A 1,240-nucleotide genomic window follows, 5' to 3' on the forward strand; every position below is an offset into this window, starting at 1 on the left:
CATTGCCTGCTGCTGCTATTCAAATATGGCGCTCACTCTCTCGCACACCAGCTCTCGCTCACTTGCTCAGCACAGCGGCTGGACTCTCCTAAGCACAAAGTGGGAAATTGCACGCATACAGTGACAAATGGATTTGTGTTGGGTGGGAAATTTTATACGTGGCGCCCCTTTTTCGCTTGGCGCTATAACCTCGTTCGAACACCTACGGCCCACCACACCCCACTAACTCACTCTTCTCAGCTATTTGCCAAGCCTGACGTCCGCGTCGTCGCATTCCTAAAACTTTTCCCAAACCTTGGTAAGCCCTATGGCGCAAATTTAAGTGAGAGAGCTTCTAGCTTTTACTGCCCACTTTCTCAACCCCCGATTGTCTGTTGTGGGTATTCATGTATGCGCGCCTATGTGTGTGTGTGCAAAAATAGCAGTAGCATCAGCGACAAGGCCAACAATAATAGCCAAAAACAATAACAAAAACAAAGGGACGTTTATTTTTGTACCTTTAACAAATCGATAAATAATTTTAATTGTAGTGTTGCATATGCGAATTCGCTGGCAGAGAGCAACAATCGTGTAGTCCGCACAAGAATACAAATGTATTTATGTACAAAAATATGTACATATGTATGCATGCATGTGTGGTTATAGCAGATATTGGTAGTGCAGGCAATTAAAATTTTTAGAATGTACATAGTTTCTTTAGAGGCGGAAGCATTCATAGCCTATTAACCCTAAATATGTACATGATACCGTCCAATACCGTTTCCCTCAGGGCATCACCCCTAAGTATTTTGTCGGGAGTTGTTTTGAGCACGAATCACTGTGACAGTTCCTATACAGAAGTAGTCTGCTAAAAATTATATTTACTATGCTCTGCCCTACGAATGCGAACATGCATTCGTACGCGATCACGAACGCGATCACGAATGCGAGGGCGAGGGCGAGGACGAACAAGAAGACGACTACGAAAACGGATATTAGCAAGAATATGAATACAAATAAGAAGAGCAATACGAATGTGAAGACAGAGGTGAGGATGTCGACGAAAACGAAGACGAAAACCTATATGAACCTTATAGCGAAGACGAATATCCCCACGAAGGCTCTACCAATTCGAAAGCGAACAGGAAGACGAACACGGGTGTGAAGGAGGAAATAAATAAGAAGACATCTTCATCTTTATCTTCATCTTCGTCTTCATCTTCATCTTCATCTTCATCTTCATCTTCATCTTCATCTTCAT

Source organism: Rhagoletis pomonella, unplaced genomic scaffold (assembly GCF_013731165.1).
Source record: "Rhagoletis pomonella isolate Grant_MI unplaced genomic scaffold, Rhpom_1.0 Rhpom_scaffold_00008, whole genome shotgun sequence".
NCBI lineage: Eukaryota > Metazoa > Arthropoda > Insecta > Diptera > Tephritidae > Rhagoletis > Rhagoletis pomonella.